The sequence below is a fragment of the Phascolarctos cinereus genome, unplaced genomic scaffold (assembly GCF_003287225.1).
Source record: "Phascolarctos cinereus isolate Bilbo 61053 unplaced genomic scaffold, phaCin_HiC Scaffold_2;HRSCAF=192, whole genome shotgun sequence".
Classification (NCBI taxonomy): Eukaryota; Metazoa; Chordata; class Mammalia; order Diprotodontia; family Phascolarctidae; genus Phascolarctos; species Phascolarctos cinereus.
The window spans coordinates 344,699,137-344,721,436 of record NW_027555625.1 but is presented as its reverse complement, the minus strand read 5'-3'; positions in this window follow the sequence as shown (position 1 = coordinate 344,721,436).

Sequence of the window (22,300 nt, the reverse complement as noted above, 5' to 3'; positions counted from 1 at the left end):
ATGTAATCAGCATGTCATCCCCAAGCCACAGAAAGAACACAGAAGCAAATAGCACTCTGAGGCTGAGAGGTTAAACCAGGTTAGAGTAAGCCAGGTGTTGTTGTTGAGTTGTTTTTTTCAGTTGTGTCCAACTCTCCATGTGAAGATATTGGAGTAGTTTGCTATTTTCTTCAGCTCATTTTACAGATGAGGAAACTGAAGCAAACAGGGTTAACTAACTTGCTTAGGGTCGCACAGCTAGTAAGTGTCTGAGGCCAAATCTGAACTCAGGAAGATCAGTTTTCCTGACTTCATGCCCACTACTCCATCCATTAGACCACCTAGTTGCCCTAGTGAGGTCTACGCAAAAATTGGGTCAAACCCAAGGACATAATGTTTGATAGCCATGAGAACCATCTTTCTTTTTCTTCCCCAATTCTTTGCTTCACAGAATGTGGAAACATTCTAAGGACTGACTACAGTACTGGTTTTCAGAGACTGAATTGCTTTAGAGAAGAGATGCAAAAGGAAAAAGAAATGAGACAATGAAGATGTAGTATAGTTGCTTCTAACAGAAAACAGGAAGTTGGAATCCAGAGGGATTGGGAGTAGACCACAAAAACAAATTATACTAACTTAGATTGTGATGTACATGTGTTGAGTGGTGGTGTGTGCTGCCCCACACTACATACCACAGTTTATAGGAAGAGGATTCTGAGGGGCATGGTGAAAGGATGGAATGGGAGGGAATGAATAGGATGATGCCAATCATAGGGGAAAATTAATTATGCATAGCTAGGTGTGACTATGTGATTCTTGCCCCATACGTAAGTCTAGTCATGTGAAGGATAATAAAGCTTCTTAAATGAGTCCTTGAAAGTATTAATCTCTATATTACCCTATAACCCTGGGATATGAGTTCAAGGGCAAATGCCAAGAATTCATAATATCATAGGATCTTTGATTTAGTGTTGGAGCTGGGTCCATTTCTGCATCTTGCAGATAAGAAAACTGAGGACTAAAAAAGTTTACATGACTTGCTCAAGATGACACAATTAGAAAGTGCCAGAGACGGGATTTCCCCCCAGGTTTAGGGTGTTAAGGGATGTAGCTGCCCTGATTTTATAGGCCTCCTAAAGACCTCCTGTGGTATAACCTCAGGGCTGGTGTTGATCTAGTAAATGGTTACAGATGGACCTAGGAGTGTGAGAATGTTCTAGTTGTATGTGACAAGGAATTGGACGAGTGACAGAGTACTGGAGTGTGATCGAGGAGTTTCTTCAATGTGAAGAGTAATTGCAGTGAGTACATGAACTTTAGTGAAAGGGTGAATGACTTACTGAACTCTAAGGCAAGTGGGAGCCCAGTCCATGCCAAGATATGGAGTCTGCAGGGACTGTCTTCAGGAGTAGGCTGGTGACCTAGGCCCAAATATAGTACATTCTCTCCCCATCCCCCGTACAGGAAGAGAATAGCAATGTTTGAGTTGTGACTAGTTGAGTTATTTCTAGTTGTGACTAGATCCTATCAGAATTAAGTTTTCTGAGGTCTTTCTAGGTCTTTTTTGGAGAAGCATAGAGTGGGCATAGGGGATGGGTTAGCATGATGGCTAGTTCAGATTTGGTCTTGGTTATTCAACCAGTATGTGGGAAAGGGCCAATGAACAACCATAGTGCTTATTGTGTTTCTATTGTGTCTCTCTGCTTGTAATTTTGTTCATCTATTCTAGAGGTCTCTTGATCATTCACTTGCTGTCCTCCTCCAGCCATAGAAGTGTTAGCTAAATAGCAGCTGAGATAAATGTGGGCATTAAGAGGTTGTTACTTGCCAAGAATTATCTGACAAGTCAGTTTTTAATCCAGGAACAAGAATTAAATGTCTTCACTTTGCCCTGAATTTTCACAAGAAAGTGGAGTCTCCCATTTTGGGGCCTTTAGTTTAAACCCCTGCATCCTCCTGTGTAACCTAAATTTTCCCACGTTGATCTCATAATTTGTGATCAATTTGTGAACTACTCCAAAGGTGTTTTTTTTTTTTCCTAAGGTGTTTCTTAATGTGTGCCATTTTTATAAAATTCAGTGTTAGAGATGATATTTGAGCTGGAAAGTTTGGCTTCAGGTGCAAATATGAGGCTTTTCTCCAAGAAAAACAAAACAAAATAATTAATGAAAGTATGCCAAGAAAATGGCTTTTAGTTTCACATCCTGACATTCCACATATCTGCTAAAATTGGCAATGGACAAACTTGTTATTAAAATAAAATCCAGAAGAGGCAATTAACTCTATAGAAATACTGCCAGGGTTCAAAAGTCACATCGAGTGGAACCTTGAACCGTAAATTATACCTAGGTATGTTATCATTATTCAGAAGACACATTCTTACAAGAGAATTGAGGGATTATGGCGGAAGAATGTGCAGGTCAGACCATGTTATTCTCCTGCGCTCAAACCTTTAGCCAGTGCTCTCATGATGTATATGGTCATCCCATTATCTCTATTCCCCTGTAAGCCTCTGCACAGGCTACATGGATGGTCAAAATGTGTACATATGGAGTTCCAGTTTATTTGTGGTTTGTGGTAACCTGCTAATATATTGAATAGGATGTGATTAGTTCCCCAAAATGTTGACACTTCAGGGAGAGTTGGTGGATCCAGACTTCTAGAGACTAAGCCTGTCACTCTGGTGGAGTTATCAATCAATCAATCAATCAACATATATTAAGTGCCTACTGTATGGTAAGCACTATGCTAAGTGCTAGGGATATAAAAAGAGGCAAAAGATAGTCCTTGCCTCCAAGGAGCTTATAATTTAATGGGGGTGACAACATGTAAACAAATATATAAAAAGCAAGCTATATATAGGATAAATGAGAAATAATTAACTATTATTTTTAATTAACTAATTTTAATTTAATTAATTAACTAATTTTAATTAATTAAATAAATAGAAATAATTAAGAGAGAAGTCACTACAACTGAGTTAATCTGTTCTGTTTTTACAATTTGTTCTGGAGCTGCTCTATACTGATCTGTGGGTGAGTGAGTAAAATCTTACCTAACCCACTATACTTAACTGATGAGGTAACCATGCTTGACCATGCCTGACTTGGTTAAGATCACACAACTGACATATATCTATATATCCGTATCTATATCTATGTCTGTCTGTCTGTCTGTCTGTCTCTCCATATATATATATATATGTATATATATATATATGTATATATATATATATATACATATATATAATATATATATATATATATATATATATATATATATAAATATATGAAACCAAGACAGAATAACTGTTTCTATGGGGGAAAAGTATGTATAGATCCACTTTTTAATTTAATCTGCATTATTAAATTTTTTTTAAAGCCTAGACAACCAACAAAACAATAAATCAAGCATTGATTTATATGATTTATTGACTTCCAAGGTGTAAAGGCTCACAATGAAAATTTAGCAATCACTTCTTAGAGCTTGTTGGAGCTGGCACCTGTCCACTGCTGGTGAGGCCAGCTTTCTATTCATTAGGCCATCATTTCTCTGTGCTATAGATATTTAACTAAAATGGAGGAAGACTTTCTCTGAAACAGTTTGATCATGAGTCAAAGAATCTATTCCAGGAGAAATGATTCTTGGAAGGATTTTGTGTTTTTAAAAAATCTTTTCAGCCATGGACTTTCAGAAGGATTTTTAAAAAATATTCAGAAATATTTTTTGAAATATTCAGTGGGTTCTGCTGTTGGGGGAGAGATGTCACTGAAAAGTGACAGAAATATTAAAAGCAACAACAACAATATGAAGCCAATGTTTTAAAAAATGGTCCTTGCACAATGGCAGAGGGCAAGGGTGGTGTGGAGGGGAGCAAATGGAGAATGGCATCCAATGTTTGGGAGAAAACATAAAGGCCTTTGCTGATATCATTGAAAAGGTTTTTCCATGGGCATTTTAATCTCTGAAAAAAGTTAGGAGCAAAATATTTCACTCAATTTGTATGCATCTCAGCCATCTACAGAAATGTTGTCTCTGCTAATAATTTAGCAATTAAACAAAATTTGACTGATAATTATACCTACCACTCTATGAGATGAATATTTCTTGTTGAAAAGGTCTGAATTTGATCCTGACAGCCTTCAGCTGAGGGTGAGGCTCTACAGACAAGTTTAAGAAGGAAATGGATTTGGATTAGCATGCAAATCCTAAAGAGAGAAGTTTCTCTAATGCCTTTTGATGCTTTTTATCTCAAGATGAACCTTTATATTAGAGAACCCAAAAGAAAGAGGCCAAAGGAAATCCTTCTAAATCTTTAAAGTGTTTGAGGGTTGAGGTATTAAGATTTAGGGTATTTGGCATCTTGAGTAATTGGGGTTAGGAATGTTTGGGGGCATTTGGGACTTGGAGTGTTTGGGGTTCCAGGGCTTGGGGTGTTTGGATATGGGCTTCTTCTTTTCTTTGGATAGCTTAATTCAACCTATTCTTCTTTTTTGTTGAGGGGTGTATGTGTGTGTGTGTGTGTGTGTGTGTGTGTGTGTGTGTGTGTGTATTTAACAACTTGAAGTATTCAAAGCTCCTTCATCTCTTCATTTCTATAAATCAGGGCTTCTTAGCCTTTTTTATGTCATGGATCCCTATTGTGAAGCCTATGGACCTTTTCTCAGAATAGTATTTAAAATACAAAAAATAAAATATATAGGATTACCAAGGAAAACAATTCCATTGAAATACATTTATCAAAATTATTAACTTTTTTTAAAAGTCACAAACCCCAAGTTAAGAATCCATGCTGTAAAATGATTTTTATTTAAAATTCCAATCTTACACTTAGCAGAATCACATGTACTGGCTACATGGGCCACTGTTAGGGATCCTGGGTTTGAATCCTTCCTGAGTCAGGCAGTAATTATCATCTAGGTGCAAATATAAGGATATTTTGGAAGAGGAGGGCTAATAAGCTTTGTTGGGGAAGACAAATGAATTCCTGAGTATTGTACAGAAGGTGGGCAGAGCAAGACAGTTCCCAGTCCCCACAGGGGCTCTCCCCTTGAAGCTGAAGACCTTGACTCAACTGAAGCTATTTATTGTGCGATCCTCTCTTCCCCTTTCAGGACCTCAAAACCCCTTGACACGACCTTTTATTTTCTTCCCATTCATTCCAATCTCTGATGAAGCATGGAATTTTCTCCTCAGCAGGGCCAACCTCCTTCATGTATCCTGAATCTCATTCCCTCCTGTATTTTTCGGCAGATGGCCCCCACAATTATATTCTTATTCTTACTCTTTCTATCTCTCTCTTTCTGTCTCTGTTTCTCTGTCTCTCATACATTCAATCTCTCCCCACCTATGAGTTCCTTCCTAGTGCCTAAAAACATGTTTGAATCCCCCACCCCTTAAAAAAAATCCTTATTAGACTCTACCATGCCCTCAAGGTATTGTCCTATTGCTCTCCTTATTTTCTTAGCTGAACTTCTACGTTACATTGCCTTCCTTTCCTCTCTTGTTGCTAACTTTTCAACCTTCTGTTGTTTGGCTTTAGAGCTCATCACTCAATTGAAAATAGTCTCTTCAAAGTTACCAGTGATTTCTTAATTGCCAAATCTTTCCCTAAACCTTATCTATCTTTTACCCTTTGCAGCATTTATTATTGTTGCCCATTGCTTCCTACTGGATATTCTCTCCTGTCTGGATTTTCATGACATTACTCTCTCTTGGTTCTCCTCCATAGCCACATATCCTGCCCTCTGACTGTGGATGTATCCCAAGGCTTTATCCTGATCCTTCTTCTCATCTTTCTTTACACTCTCTCACTTCATGATCTCATCAGTTCCTGTGGGTTTAATTATTATCTTTATGCAGATGATCTCCAGATCTTTATATCAGTCCCAGTCAATCTCCTGAGCTCTAGCCCAAGATCACCAAGTGCCTACTAAACATCCTGACAAGATGTCCCATAGCCATAAAAAACCCCAAACAGTCTGAATCAGAATTCATTAATTTTCCCCTCAAAATACATGCCTTTTGAAAACTCTCTTCTTTTTACTGAGGGCACCACCAACTTTCAAGATACCCAAGTTGCCTGGCATAATTGTAGACACTTAACAAATCTGCAAGAGAGGGCAGCTAGAGTGCTGGGCCTGGGGTCAGGAAGACTCATCTTCCTGAGTTCAAATCTGGCCTCAGACACCAGTTGTTTCACCTTAGGCAAGTCACTTAACCCTGTTTTCCTCAGTTTCCTTATCTATAAAATGAGCTAGAGAAGGAAATGGCATGGAAATGGTATCTTTGCCAATAAAACCCCAAATGAGGTTATAAAGAGTTAGACATGATGAAAACGATTGAACAACAACAACCCCTTTGCAAAGGGATGGGGTGGGGTGTTTTTTCATCTCTTCCTTTGTGCCATTCTTATTTTTTATAATTTTGAAAAACTGACTTTGGATTTCTTTTTCATGCTATTTTCATTTACGTTGCTATATTCCTAGTGTATATTGTTTTCTTGACTTTACTTACTTTAGTCTATCAATTCATGTAGATCTTTCCATGCTTCTCTGTATTCATCACATACGTAATTTCTTATAGTATAGTAATATTCCATTACATTCACAAGCTACAATTTGTTTAGCCATTCCTCATTCAGTGGGCATCTACTTTGTTTCCAATTTATTACTACCACAAAAAGTGCTGCTATAAATATGTAGTGTATATGGGGACCTTCTTATTAATAGTCATCTTCAGGTATAAGCTTCATAGTAGAATTTCTGGGTCAAAAGGTATGGACATTTAAATCACTTTATTTGCATAGCTTTCCAAAATGTTTGTACTGATTCACAGCTCCACCAACAATGTATTAGTGTGCCTATCCTCCCACACCCCTGCCCCTGCCAACATTGACTATTCTCATCCTTTGTCATCTTTAAAAATTTGCAGGGTATGAGGTCAAACCTCTTAGTTGTTTTGATTCACATTTCTATTAGTAATTTGGAGCCTACTTTCATATAGCTGTCAATAGTTTGCAATTCTTCTTTTGAGAACTGTTTGTTCATATCCTCTGACTTGTTATCTATTGGGGAATGGCTCATGCTTCCTGCCTTAATGCCAAGACAAGTGATCCTGGGAAATGCTAATTCTCTACTCTGTTAGTCAGACACTACATAAGGCACATTCAAAGATGAGGTCTGGAAAGGTTTTCTTCACATTTTCTGTACCCCTTGCGGAAGCTATGTGTATTCTGACTGGATGATTTCCTTTACTTTGAAACATTTTGTCCCAGAACAAAGTTGAATGATGAGTCAGACAGTGCAGATATAGAACTATTCCTTTAAAGAAGATCTTTGTCTTTGGGATGAGAGGGAGCCAGCATCCTGTGTGAAGCGTGAGCTATTTAGTAATTATTTTTTTCACTGAATTCCCTAGTTAGCAGATACATATCAGTCAAATTGGGATTGCACACAGGTGGCTAGATCCTAGGCTTACAGCAGCCACAGTCAGTAGCAGTGTTGAAACAGAAGTCATTCACAGGGTCTTGACCGTGAGTTATAGGAGTGTCAAATGTACTTGCCCATTAAGAAGTCACTGCTTATGTGTTTAGGGCTGTGAAGCGACTCTAGAGGGAGGATCTCTACATCACTGACATTATTTGTAAGAGAGGTTTGAAAAGAAGTAATACAGAAGAAAGAACACTGCAAACCTGTGATCTGGTTTGGGATTCATTCATTCAATACCTTCTATGTGCCACTCACTGTGTTAGGCAATGGGGACAAGTGGGATAGGGAGACAAGATGAAAGTAAAAGAGCTCCTGTCCTTAAGATCTTACATTCATATTGTTACAGGAAAAATAAATACAAAATACATAAAAAGTACGTACAGAGTAATTTTGTTTTGGTAATGTTGGGGGTGGGGGGAGCTGACAGGATCAGAACAGACTTCGTGTAGGGAACAATTATTATTGTTGTTGTTTGTCTTTGGCTCTTGAAGAGGACCATAACATCAGGAAGACGATGCCATGACTTGCAAGTAAATTGGATTTAAGTGAGGGAGGGCTGGGCAAGGTCACTAGCCTCACTTTCTCCTCCGGAGCCATCTGAGTCCAGTGGCAAGATATAGATCAGGACGACTAAATATTGCCCTGGGTTTAAGGCATGGACTTTAATAAAGAAATCTAACCAGTAAACCACAGGATATCTTGCTAGGTTTCAACCATCAAAATTTACATTCCTTTGGGCAAAGCACCCGCAGGTAAGGGCATGGTACCCCATGTAGAGTAGGAGAGGAAGGAGTGAAGGGAAGTGAAGGAAAAAGAAGGGAAGGAAGGGTAGGGAGAAGGCAGGAAGGAAGGAAAGAAAGAAAGAAAGGTTGGAAGGAAAGAAGGAAGCAAGGAAGGAAGGAAGGAAGGAGGGAGGGAAGGAGCTGAGTTGCCCAACTGGAACTGGCCAGTTGGGTCCCCAGAGGGGCAGCTCAGACTACTCACAGGTTGTTGTTTGTCCTTCATTCTCAAAGATGACCATGGTATCAGGAAGACGATGCCATGACTTGCAAGTGAATTGGATTTAAGTGAGGGAGGGCTGTACAAGGTCACCAGCCTCACTTTTTCCTCTGGAGCCATCTGGGTCCAGTGGCGAGATATAGATCAGTACCTGCCTGGCACATAGTAGGTGCTTAATAAATGTTTATTGACTAACTAAAAAAGAAGAGGACCTCATAGAAAGTATATAAGGACAGGGAGAAATTCCCAGTGACTTGGAAAGAGCATGTAATATTTGTATTTCTTCCAGGACCAAGTAACACTTGTGTATATACAAACTAAAAGTTGGTCTTAGAACAGGCCTGCAGAACCAGCAGCCTGCCAAGGGATTTCAGGTGGCTTACAAAGCACATCCTCTGCATTTTTTGTGGGCTGCCTGAAATCCTTTGATGTGCTGCGGGTTCTGCAGGCTTATCTTAGAGGATCACAGGTATAGAGCTGGAAGAAGTTTAGGGATTATCCAGGCCAATCCTTTCGTTTTCATCATGAGGAAACTGAGTTTCAGAGAGGTTGAGTAACTAACTCAGAGTCTCACAGTTACAAATGAGATAATACATTTCAAGTGCTTTACAAACCTTGAAGTACTATAAAAATGCTAGTTAATGCTATCTGTGAGCTATCAACGACAATATTTGAATGAAGCTCTTCTCAGCTCCAAGTCCAGTATTTTTTTTTCACCATGCTACACTGTCTCCTCTTAGAGAAACGCATCTCTGCTCCTTTATACAAAGAGCAGCATAATGTTCCTTTAAAGAATAGAGGAGAGGCTTCCTGAAGGGAACAAAAAAGAAAAGGGGTCTGAAAAGGCAGAATAGACTCTCAAGCTCTTTTAAGGCATTGAATGTAACAGAGATGGAAAGGAAGAAGGACCACTAAATATGTAGACTTAAGTAATGAGTATGATGTTCTTCTTGTAAAGAGGGGAAGCTAGATCTCAGGAGGAAGCAACTTCTTGTGCTCCCAGGAGTGATGAGAGGGATTCACAGATACCATCAGCAGAGAGATTCTGTTGCTGTGGTCAGAGGAAGAAGAGAGAAACACAGGTGGTTGGTGACTGCTTGCTGCGGTTTTGAAGTGCTGCTCATCGAACCTAATGTAAACAAAGGAAAGGTCATCTATCTTCCCAGGGCACATCTTTGGAATGTGGTAGTCTCTAGAGACTTGTCAGACCTGACATCATTTACCTGTTCTGAGGGATTCATATGAGGGCAAATGCTACCACTAGAAAGAAATTGGAAAGCATTGCTGAAGAGGCTGGGGCAAATAACAAATAAACAAACAAAACTGCTGAAGACCCTGTGGATACCGGTGGTGTTCTCATCATTACTACAAATTGCAGGCTGGTGATACAAATTACAAAGAAGGACTTGGGAACTGAACCCCTGAATCAGAAAATAGTACCTAAGAACAGGATTTATATTCCTGGAAGATGGCTTAAAATATAAGAATGATGGATTCCTGGCAATATGCTTAATAAAATCTACTAAAATGTATTTACCTGTTAGCTTGAGAATCTGAAACCTTAAACTGAAGCAGTGGAAGAAAGAAAACTCCCTTAATAGATCTACCAAGCTTGATAACATTGAAAATAGCAGGCACAACATAGGTCACAAGTCAACAAGCAATTATTAAGCACTGGCTTGTGTTCAGTTGTGTTTGACTCTCCATGACCCCATTTTGGAGTTTTCTTGCAAATATACTATAGTGGTTTGTCATTTCCTTCTCCAGCTCATTTTACAGATGAGTGACTGAGGCAAATAGGGCTAAATGACTTGCCTAGGGTCACAAAGCTAGGAAGTGTTTGTGGCTGGATTTGAATTCAGAAAGATGAGTGAGTCTTCCTGATTCCAGCCCAGCTGTGCCATCTAGCTGCCCATAAATTTGCAGCCTCCAAATCGTTCTCTCTCCTTTTCTTCCATGGAGTTCAATACTATTTCTCAATTTTTGTCTTTACTCTTGTACTGTCTCTATACTCAGAGACTCCAGTATATTTGTTGATATTCCTTTCAACAATCTCACCTCCCTGTTCATCAGTCTTCTCAACTCTCATGACCTGCAGAGTAACTACATTTCAGAAATCCACACGGTTCTCGTACCAATCAATTGGCTAGTATTTCTCATGCATCCACTGTATGCCAGGCACCATTCTAAGCACATGTATGTATTGTAAATAGATCCACAAAATATGCATAATAAAAACAAGATAATATTTTTGGAGGAAGAGTCAAAGTACATAAGAAATTGGATATCAGGAAAAGATTCAGGTAAAAGACAACATTTCAACTGACCTTTTGACAGAAACCAGACATTCTAAGAGGCAAAGATGAGGAGAGAATACATTCTAGATCTGGGGAACAGCTGGTACAAGGCCTAGAGACATGGCTTTGAATGTTGTAAAGGACAGCAGGTAAGTCAGGTGATTAATAAATGCTTATTGAATCACACTGTATAAAATACTTCAGTGTTGGCTACATTTTAAATATATAGTCCACTTGGATCATTAGCTCATTTTCCGTGATACTACCCCAAAGATCATATAGGTAACGTAAAAGTCACATTGACACAATCAGCTGGTGAAGCTACTAGAAAAGTTACTGAAGGTCAGAAGCCAGGGCATTACCAAAATCATTCCCAAAATTTAGTGGGTGGCATCTTTTCCACTAGTTCATGTTTAATTTTTGAAGGTGAGTTACTAGTTTTTTGGTAGAAGTTTGATATCTAGCCTGGTTAGAGTAATTCTACATCAGTTTCTCTCTCCCTAAAGAAAGTTATAAATATAGGCTTAGGATATTAGAATTGGCAAGTACATTAGAGATTATCTAATTCAACATCTTCATTTTATATGTGAAGAAACTGAGGCTTAAGAGAAGAAATGCCTTGCACAATGTCACCCAGAAAATGATGTAGCTGGGATTTCAAATCATCACTCTTCCTACCACACCACCATGTCATGTTGTTTGCCTTTTTCTTCTATCTGTTAGGGGTTTATTTTGTTTGTTTGTTTGGGTTTTTTTGCCCTGGTATTTCCTTTTGGACTTAAACCAGAAGAGTAAGTGGTCAGTGGGAGTCCATCCTCTGATGCTGGCCATGTGTTTTTTCACTTGATTCAATCTCCTCTCAAGGGGACATAGGCTTCTCTGTTTCGGAAGTAAACAAATCCCAGACAGCTTTGTGGGGGTTGACTCTTTTTCTGCAGAAAGGCTGAGGGCTCACCAAGAAAAAGGAGCCGTCCCTCCCACCCTGCCTGACTAGACCAGCAGCCAGACCTCCCCAGGAGAGGAAGACTAGGTTCCTCTCCCAGGCCTCCTTTATGGCCACAGAATGTCGGCAATGTTGGAAACCAAACTCAATGGTGTAGGTCTGTTGAATAACATTGAGGTTGCATATGTTTGGCTCAGAGATTCTTGGTTTTCCTGCTAGATTGATCAATCAATCAATCAGTCAACAAGTATTTATTAGGTCCTTACTATGTGCCAGGCACTATATTCAGCACTGGCGATCCAAATACAAGGAATGAAATAATTCCTAGTTTCAAGGAGCTTAGCTATCATCATCATCCTAGAATTTAGAGATGGAAGGGAACTTAGAGATAATTTTATCCACTGCTCTTTATTTTACAGAGAAGAAAACTGAAGCCCAGAAAAATTAAGTTGCCAATTAATTGAAAATTAATTTTCCAAAGGTTACATAGGTAGGAAGTAGTAGTAGAAGCATTTGAACCCAGGTCTCCCCACCCTGATGACCTCTATCTACTACACCTCAGGACAATCACTTGACAGACGACAGTCAAGTACATAGCAGCTAGTCTTTCCACAAATCTGGGACCTCTGGTGTCAGTAAGGAGGGGAATCCAGGATGGTCACACGTGTCTACTTCTTTGCTAGGTGCTGCCAAGGTATGTGAGAGTGGCAAAGTTCTTTCGCCTTGAGAGCTGACAGATGAATGAGGCAACCTGGCTAAGTGGACTAGAGCACTAGGCTTGGAGTCAGGAAGACTTGGGTTTGAATTCCATCTTATATATTTACTAGCTTTGGCACTACGGGCTAATCACTTTGTCTCTCTGATCTTGCTTCCTCATTTGTAAAATGGGGTTAATAGTAGTATTTATTTCACAGGGGGCTTTTAAAACTCTAAAGCCTTGCATAGATGGCTGCTATTATTAGAAGTTAGGATGACAGGGCAGGCACACTTGAAACAATTACAGAATAAATAAAATAAAATCGAGCAGTTTTGTCTTTAACTACAATGGGAGCTCAAAGACGGAGAAGATCCCAGCATGTAATAGGTACATAATAAATATTTATTGAATGAATGAATCAATGTGAGCTGGTATAGCTGGGGAGGAGTAAGTGAGGGGGAGGGGAATGGGACTTGAGCCATCCTGGAAAGAAGGACTGTGGGAGACGTATTCCAAAGGAACAGAACAATGTCAACAAAATCTAAGAGCTGGGAATTAGTTTTGGATATGCAGGGAGACTATGAAGATTTAGGCCTAGCCAGAGTAAAGAGGGTTTATATAGTAAATGGTAGAAAATAAGTCTGGTCATTCATTCATCTATTCAAAAAGTATTTACTAATCATCTCGGTACTATAGTCAGGGGACCTGTGATAGGTCCAGAAGGGACAAATAAGGTGAAATGAGATTAGAGTTACTTGTGCAAGTGTTTAGTTCCCTCTATTAGATAGTTAAGTTCCTTGAGGGCAGGGAAATGTATCACTTCATTTTTGCTCTGAATTTTTCTAGAAGGCACTCAAATGTCTGTTGAACTGAATTAAATTGAGGATCTTGAAAGCCAGGCAAAGGATGATGGCATATAGGACATACCAATTAAGAGCCATTCTCAAGAAAATATGTTTAATAGGAATGTATATGTATAGCCGATATCAGATTGTGCGCTGTCTTGGAGAAGGAGGGGGAGAAAAATGTAAAACTCAAAAGCTTATGGAAGTGATTGTCGAAAAATCAAAATGAATTAATTAAAAAAAAAAACTATTCTCAAACCAGAGGAAGGAAAAAAGTAAAGAATACTAAGGTCACATAAGTACATGGATGTCATTGATTGATATACATGAAACTATGTCAGAAGACCCAGCCTTGATCTTCAGAGCCTGTCAGAGGATCCTTCTTGATGCAATAGACACATATGCAATTCGGGATCACTTCACAAAATCTCTCAAGGAAAAACCTAGGAGTTCTGTATCTTGCTCTTTCTGCCATCTTCTATAAGCATTTATTTATTTATTTATTTTTGGCTAGGCGATGGGGTTAAGTGACTTGCCCAGAGTCACACAGCTGGTGAGTGTTATGTGTCTGAGGCCGGATTTGAACTCAGATCCTCCTGACTCCAGGGCCAGTGCTGTATCCACTGCACCACCTAGCTGCCCTCTTTCTGCCCTATTTTAGAGGGCTTTCAGTTCTCCTGTAAGCACTCAGGTAAACAAGAGCAATGACAATAGAACAGACCTTGTTTAACATGGGAGATGGGCTGACAGCATTCACATCCACATTCTGATCATTCCTCCTTCCTGTGGGCATCTTTCAGCACAGCTCCTACAAATCCCAGCAATGCCTTGAGTGAGATCCCAACACGGTCATGGGCCCTTTTACAGGTTTGCATCTGTGGTTCCTGTGGATCCAGTGGCAGTACCTTGCTCTACTAGCTAGGGTAAGCATGTACTCAAAATGATGGATCACAAGACCTCATCAATGTTTCTATTTCTCTAGATCAAACTGAAGGACACATTAATTCGCAACAAAAGATATCTACAGTAAACAGATTAGCAAGGTAAACAAGGAGGAACATTTTTTTTTCAGCCAAAGACAAGGTTTATTAGAATATCCGTCATATTGGGCAGACTCTTAAGGAGTCTGAACATTAGTGAGCTTTTGGCTAGATTGTAAGAATCTAAGCCCAAGGAGGAAAATTTTTAAGGAGTTAAAAAGAAGGCACCTCCACAGATACCTATGGCATGTTGGAAGAATGTGTGTTGCAAGAAATATGTGTACCCGAAGACCAGAAATATGTTTCCCCTTGGTAGAGGGAGCATGTATAGGGACTATATGTAGTTGGGACAAGTCATACTACTAGGGTTATGACACAGAATACTATTCTGCTTCCAAGGTTGCTGCTTGATAGGCTGCGTTCCCTGAGCTTCCGACTGGGAGCTGCTTTCTCTGATAACCCAAGATGTGGTGTGATCACCTGATGGGCTCCCTTATTTACCGCATTGCCAACTGCTTTTTTTCCCTGTTGATTTTCCAGAGTTATTGTCACCTGCTTGCTCTCTGTGCTGTGGGGCCAGTTTCCCACAAATGAATGAAGACTGTTGTTCTGTGAATCTATCGCTCAGTTTCAGGAATGTGCTAACCCTTTTGTGAGTCAACCCTGCAATAACAATCAACTAGCCAGCAAAAACCCTTGGATGAGTCTATCATTGTGGTTGGACTAATAAAATCCTTTTAGTTCTCATGATGGCTCTTTATGGCATTTTTTGTTTTGTTCAGTAGTTTCAGTCATATTCAACTCTTTGTGACCTCATGGACCTCTGTCCTGGGGATTTTCTTGACAAAGATACTGGAGGGGTTTGTCATTTCTTTCTCCTGTGGCAAACAGAAGTTAAGTGATTTGCCCAAGGTCACACACTTATGAAGTCTCTAAGGCTGATTTGAACTCAGTTCTTCCTGACTCCAAGCCCAGTGCTCCCAATGGCACCATCTGGGGCATCATTTAGCAAGACTGGAATGGGTAGAGTGAAATTGAAAACCTTTATCCTACATTTATGCTGGCCCCAAATTCACTGTTCCTCTTACGCTAGTAATTACTATTTTTCTGTTTTGGTCATTTAGTTGTGTCCGACTCTTCATGACCGAATTTACAGTTTTCTTGGTAAAGATAAGTGGAGTGTTTTGCCATTTCCTTCTCCAGTTCATTTTACAGATAAGGAAATGGAGGCAAACAGGATTAAATTACTTGCTAAGGGTCACACAGCTACTAAGTGTCTGAGGCCAGCTTTGAACTGAGAAAGATGAGTCTTCCTGACTCCAGGCTAGGCCCTCTATCCACTGCACCACCTAACTGCCTCTACTAGTAATTACAATATACATCATTACATGACCATTCAATAGAGCCATAAAACATCAGGGCAAGCTTCATGGAAAAGCTGGCATTTGCTTCTGTCTTTAAAGGTAGGAAATGGAGAAGTGTACCAAAAGTCAAAGCTAAGTGGGCCACTACAAGTGAGGAGCAGGGAACCATTCTAACTATGAGTTCATTGATGTTCACAAAGGTGCACTCTCATGATGAAACTTTTCCTATAGTTGCTTTATTTAACTTCAATTCAACAAACATTAGACTCCTATTGTGTCCCCTGCAGTAGATGCTGGGAAAGAGTTTGATGATAAACAAGCATCTATTAAAAAAAATGTGCTAGATGCTGCTGAGGCTACAGAGATCAAAACAAAGGTTGTGGTAGTGAACCAACCTGATTTCCTTGGAAGCCCAGGGAAAATCTCACTTACTATCAGGTCTGCAAAACTGGAGAGGGAGGGGTGGCAGAGAGGCATCAAATAAAGACTGTAGCCCAACTGAAAGGAAAAACAACATATTAGTTCACAAAGGAAGACTGCTTTGGTTGGTAGGAGTTGAGCATCTTAGGGTATAAGGTGGGTGTTTACAGCTTTTTAGCCTCTCAGACTATACAACCAACCAGGGTCAAGCAGACAGGAAATGAGGAGAAGTGTGAAAGCCTTCAAATCACAGAGGCTGGTAAAGATTGGGTTTATTTCTGTGGGAACAAATATTTCTTTGTGGTTGGTAATCTTTAAGATAATAGAGGCCTATTTCAAGATAATTTGGTTCATCCTCTGTTACCAATAAATGGGAGAGGAATAAAATATAGCTCAAAAGTTTCTATTGACACAACCCCATAGCACTCTCTTAGGCCTTAGTGTTTTTATTTCGGGAGATATTTCCCTAGAATTCACAGTACTTATGTTTTTCTTCCTTCTCTGTGCAAGATAGTCCCTGTCCTCAAGCAGCTTAGATTCTCCCAGGGGAGACAACGTGTGTGCAATTAGATGTACAGAAAATAGATTCCCGATAAATGCAAGTTAATTTTTTAGGGGGAGGTACTACTAGCTGGGAAGGGGTCAGGAAAAACCTCATAGAGCAGGTGCTACTGTGTCATCCTTCCTACTTAATGTTTGCATGTTAACAGAGGTCTTTGATGGTCTAATCCAAGAGAAAGGAAAGAATTATTTGAATGGTAAGCAGGCTAGTAGTGGCAGAAAACTTTATTCTTCCCCCCTGTATTGCTACTCCTTTTCGCCCATAGACTAAGACAGGAAATTCATCAGCAGTATTGATAAACTATGAGGTTCTGGGAATAATTTACAAAGCTTTGGCACATGGCTTTTGGCAAACCTAGACCACTGTTTCACATAGTGTAAGGATAGGCAGCTCCTGTTTCTGACACTACCCTATTCAAGAACTGATGGAATCCTAATAAAGCTGCCCCCAGACTCCATACAGCCACTGCCCCTAGCTAGCCACTGCCCCCAGATCCAATTCACATATTTGAACAGGTGTGTGTCCTTGTACTCACCCACAATCACATCACCCATACCTGACTATCCATGTTGAACAGACAGGACCACAATAGCTAGCCAATCTGAGGGTAGTATGACCAGGATGACCACTGAACCATAGAAGGGACCCCTCCCGACTTTTTAATATTCATAATTTCTGTTATGCAATGGTATCTTTACCCTATAAAAATCCATCTTGCTTTCACTGAAATTGCTGGTTCCTCTTGGAACCTAGCCCTCTTCTGAGAGGCGTCAATCCTCAATAAATGACTACACTTGGATTAGAGGTGGTCTGACTCTGAATTCTTTGAGGTGGATGACCCCACAACATACCATGAAACCACAGCAGAACCATAAGTGAATCTCAGGTGCCTCTAGGATAAAACAACATGCTTCACATTTAAAGATCTTAACAGTGTGTGACCATGCCACTTTCCAGGCTTATTTCACATTTCTTTTGGCGAACTCTACGTTCCAATGAAACAGGCTTCTTTGCTGTTGCCTGAATTCAGTGTCATCATTCCTACTGCCATGTATTTGAACAGGCCTTCCACTAGGAATGCCTCTCTCCTCGTCTCCACCTGTCTGAATCCTTAGCTTCCTTAATGGCTCAGCTTATGTACGATTTCCTATGGGAAGCTTGTTCAATTCTCCTTGCTCCTCCTCAAATTATCATGTATATATTTATCTGTTCACATGTTGTATTCCTCCTTGTAGAATGCAATGTACCAGAGGTCAATAAATGTTTTTTTCAAGTTTGTCTTTGCATCTCTGGGGTACAGCAAATACAGTGCCTTACTTTTAAAAAGTATGCTTTCCATAAATGCTTGTATTTGACTGTATTTGGTGTTATTAGTAGCCTGGTTGGGGATATCGAAAACAATTGGAGGTATCCAGGGCATTCAGTTCCCACTGAATAGAAAAGAGAAATGGATGGCTAATTTAGAGCTTCCTCTATCAGCTTTGAAGAAGGTAAAGACAAAAACAGCAGCCTGCCTATGTGTGTAAAAAATAATTGTATGCAAATCTCTTGTCTAGAGAACCTAAACTGTGATTATGGCTGTAAAGATGAAAGGCAATTATTAATATTTCTGGGATGATTAAAGCCACACAATTGACACTTAGAACAATGTGAGTTGGAAATCTTATCCCTTGAGAGAAGGGAAGAAAGATACTTTGTGTTAGGGAGAAAGCGCAGAGCTGGGAGACAAAGAGCCTTATTGTTACCTTAGGGAGCTCTGCCTTCTCTTAAGAGATGTGAAACTAAGGCTTGCCCATTAGTGTGGTATATACTGCTCAGATCTGTGTAGATCATGAAACAAAAACAGTTTGACTTTGTTTGGTAGGGATTTTCTGGGTGGTCTTTGGTAAATGATCCAGGCTCTCTGGAACAATTTCTTAAGGGTAGTCTGAGACTCTGGCCAAGCAGAAATAATAAAAATTCCTTAATTGTTTTTGAAGGCAGCATGCTTAGTGGGTGGAGAGTGGGCCTTAGAGACCTGAAGACCTGGCTTCAAGCCCCATCTCTGACACATACTGACTGTATGACCCTGAGCAAGTCATAGTCTTCTTTTCCTTCCAACTCTTTTAAATTGTAATTTGCAGAATAGGTACCAATCTATAGATCCAAACAAACAAACAAAAAATCCTAACAGTCATATAATGTGGTTCTTTCTGAACTCAGCATTGGAAGTTAGGAGGGCTGTGTTTGAATTCTTTCTATGACAAGTTATGTGACCCTGGGCAAGTCACTCTCTTTTAAAAAAAGTTTTATTGATGTTTTACTTTTATATTACAAATATTTATTGATTACTCTCACTCTTGAGGTTCTTGTAATGAAGCAAAAGACTTAAACAAAACTAACAATACAATTAAACAAAACTACCTATACAGTGATCTCATCAGAAAGTGCAGGCAACATTCTGCATCTGTTGCACCACCTCTCCCCACGACCTCTTTCTATAAAAAAAAAATTTTAAAGAACAGAAATTGATTTTCTCTCCCTCCCATCCTCTATTCCACTGAGAAAAAGAGAAAAGAAAAAAAAATTCCTTACAACAAATAAGCAGAGTGGAGTAAAACTAATTCCCTCATTGCCTGTAAAGATGTACATATGTATGTGTGTATTATGTGTATATATATATGCATGTACATATATACACACATGCTCATATGTCTGTATGCATCTGCATATATGTATGTGTATATATCTATATATGTGTATGTATATGTATGTATATTTTGTGTGTGTGTGTATATTTATGGGAGAAATATCTTCTTTCTGAGTTTGTATGGTAGGTAACTGCACTGAAATTTGCCTATCCCAATGCAGAAATTATAGAAATAAGAAAAACCTAGGTTTTATTATTATGTTTAAGCAGAGGTTCATCTCTCAGACAAAAAAGAATCTGAATAAAGATTAGGATTCTTTTTTTTTTTTTAAGCTAGGCAATGGGGTTAAGTCAGGGTCACACAGCTAGTAAGTGTTATGTGTCTGAGGCCAGCTTTGAACTCAGGTTCTCCTGATTTCAGGGCTGGTGCTCTATCCACTGCGCCACCTAGCTGCCCCCTAAAGATTAGGATTCTAACAAGACTTCTTTTGGCAAAATTATATCACAGTAATATATAAATAATACTTTTACATATTGCAGTCTTGTACATTCGTCTTGGGCCATAAAAGTTAAAGAAAAGACATATTCATAATCCCATGCTTACTTCAATGTTGTAAAAGTTGAACAAACTTAAACAGTCATAATCACACATAAACAAATCTAGTTAAATAGATTTTAAAGATAAACTAAATCAGATTACAGATTAAAGGACACACGAGATTCACAAACAGGATGATTGAGAGGGAAGATTTACATGTTACCAAGATAAGCATGAGTACTGGAGTCAGGGAAATCCTTCCTTACATAGTTGGCTAGGGGAGATAAATAATTAAATCACTTTAGGGAGCTCAAACTCCCCTTTGACTTTTATCAAAGGAATGTCAAACAGTCTTCTCTTAACATTATTATTACAGGAGTCATATTTTGATTAAAGGAGGTTAATATTACTAGAAGACAGGCGTCTACCTATTGACAGGCACAATCACAGTGAATCAATGTTTCTGCTTCCCCACAGTCCCTCCAACATTTAGCATTTTCTTTTTTGCCATCTTTGCTAATCTTATACATTGGAAATAATAATCTTTGTGCTAATAAACTTCTCAGGGTTGTTGTGGTACAATCATTTTGTAGACTTTGAAGTGTTACAGGACTGTGAATTGTTTGTTGTTATTATATAGAGCCTTACAGTTTGAAGAGCACTTTCATTTCTATCATCTTATGTGGTCCTGACAAAAGTCCTTCAAAGTTGCCAGGTAAGGGATTATGCTCTCCATTTAACAGAAGAAGAAATTATGGTTCAGAGGAAGAAGATTTACTTTCTTTTCTTAATTAATTTTTTTTCAACGAATAAGTGCTTTTCCCCCCTTCCTGTCCTCCCCACTGGTGTGGGGAAAAACAAAACAAAACAAACCTTTTGCATAATCAAGGCAAGACAAATTCCCACAATGGCCATCAATGTGTATCTCATCTGGTATACTTAGTCAAACACCTCTCTGTCAGAAGATGCCTCTTGACATAGAAGACTTATTTTCCTAGGGTCAGCGAATTAGTCAGTGATAAACCCAGGTATTTTAACTTTTAGTCCAACACACTCTTCATAATCCTGAACTGGCAGCATATATTTAAAGGGCACCTTCTGTCTTTCTGGGTTTCTAAAAGAATGAGAGTTGAATTTTTGGTGTCATCTAGTCCAGTCTTTTGTTTAAATAAAGTAATCTGCTCTACAGCAACTGAGACAGATGGTTACCTAAAATCTGCACAAATACTTCCAGTAAATGGAAGCCTAGTAGGTGGCAGTACATCCCATTACATTATTGAAAAACATTTACTATATTCCAGGAACTGTGCTAGGCACTAGAGATACAAAGATAAAATCGAAACAGTTCCTGCCTTCAAGGAGTTTACATTCTGAGAGCAACAAGAGAGGCAACATGTGCACATATAAGTATATAAGAAAAACAAGCATAATAGGTACAAGGCAGTCTTGGTAGGCAAAGCATGAGCATCTCGGGGTGAGGTTGTGGTTTGTCCTTCATTGTTGAAGAGGACCATGGCATGACGGGACTTGAAATTGACTTTGATTTGAGTGAGGGAGGGCTGTGCAAAGTGACCAGCCTCACTTTCTCCTCCAGAGCCATCTGGGTCCAGTGGCCAGATGTCGATCAGGATGACTGGAGATGACGCCATAGGCAGTGAGGGACCAATTCCTGAAGGAAGCCAGAGATTCTTAGGAAAAGCTCATGTAAAGGAGATGGAGTGGTGTATTTAAATAGTAAATAGAGGCATTTATATTTAATTCTAGAGGTGCTGGAGTTTATTGAATACTTTAGTGGTAATATGGTCATAACTAAACTTTAGGAAAATTCCTTGAGTGGCTATGTGTAGGATAGATTGGAGTTAGGAGAGATGAGGCAAGGAGATCAGTTAGGAGACAGTTTCAACAATCCATGAGAGAGGTGTTGGCCTTAACTAAACTGTGTGGTGAAGAGAAGAGGATGTATTTGAAAGATGTGGGGACACAGATGATAAGATTTGGCAACTCGTTGGTTATGTGGGGTGAATGAGACTGAGAGGTCAAGTATGATACCAAGACAAAAGTATAGTAACTTCCTAGCTTTTTTCTCTAGTCTTGCTTCTGACTTTGTCCTCTGGGGTCAAGTAAAACCAGTCCCTGCTAATCCCTGCTCCACATGATAGCCCTTCAAATATTTGAATATAGCTTTCATGTGTCCCCTAATTCTTCTCTTCTCTAAACTAAACACCCCCGCTTTCTTCAGCTGGCCCCTGGATGGAATCATTTATTGTTCCTCCACATTTGATGATTTTTCTCTGGGTACACCACAGGGCAAGGGCTTCTTCTAAAATGTGGGTCTCAGAACTGAACGGGAAATTTCAGAAGGAGAAGACACTGTCTTCTTCCCATCATTAATCTCATTTCCCGAGGGGCCTCCCCCCCTCCCCATAGTTGCTTGAACCAGAGAAAATGAGGTAGAACAACGATAATGCATATTGGTCAGGTTTGCTCCTTGACATGTAATGTGAGAAGGGATGCATCATTAGCTGCAGAAGCCAAATATAACTGGTAGATTCACAGG